The sequence below is a fragment of the Lactuca serriola genome, chromosome 4, assembly GCF_051521515.1.
Source record: "Lactuca serriola cultivar US96UC23 chromosome 4, Lser_US96UC23_V15, whole genome shotgun sequence".
NCBI classification, from domain to species: Eukaryota; Viridiplantae; Streptophyta; class Magnoliopsida; order Asterales; family Asteraceae; genus Lactuca; species Lactuca serriola.
The window spans coordinates 111,079,601-111,080,515 of NC_136411.1; positions in this window are offsets into that span (position 1 = coordinate 111,079,601).

Consider the following 915-nt stretch of genomic DNA (forward strand, 5'->3'; position numbering starts at 1 on the left):
TTTGGATCTGGGATTTCTACTTGGTTTGCAACATCTTGAAGGTATAAAGCTTGCAACTTTACCACTCCATCTTGTAGATCTAGGTTTTTGCTCTTTTAAGTCACTTTTTGGTCCCAAAAAGATGATTCATAAACATAGCATGTTCTTGACCCATTAAGATGTCCTTTCAGACCCTTGGAAGGGTCTTGAGTCATAAAAATGGGTTCTAAATGGTTGGCTTTGCTCTATCCATCATTTAGAAGGTCTTAATGGATTAAGAAGTTGAGTTAAGCACTTAATGGATATGAAAAGTCATACAGTTGGAAACTTTATGACTCTTGAGGGTATTTTAGCCATGGATCTGAAAGATGGACATGAGAGCTTAAGCCATTAACCTCCTATTGAGATTTTGGGCTTCTGGGAGTACGCCCATCATATGTTTGGAGTACGCCCCACGTACGAGGTCAACCACCCCGATGGTGGTCAATATTCGAGTACGCCCATCGTACATTTCGAGTACGCCCCACATACTCACTCTGGGTTGACTCGGTTGAGTTGACTCGGCTGGATTGACCGGTTTGACTTTGACTTTGACCAAGTTTTCCCAAGTTTGACTTAAGGGTATTTTGGTAGTTTTGGATTTTGATTGAGATTGGTCATTTGGTTGGATAGGTGACAGTTAGAGCTAAGATTTGGAGTCGAGACCTCACCAGATTTTGCCCAGTCTGTGAGTTGAGTTTTCCTTATTGTACTTACGGGTCGAAGGCACCAAGGCCGGCCCATTGGTTTGATATCCTGCTATTCACTGATATGATGAGCATGGAATAGTTATGCATGAATATGCTTGTTGTCGATATGCTAGTCCAATAGATTTGTAGGACTACCTTTGATTCTGTCTGCATGAATATTTGTATATGCTTGTTATCTGTTATATGT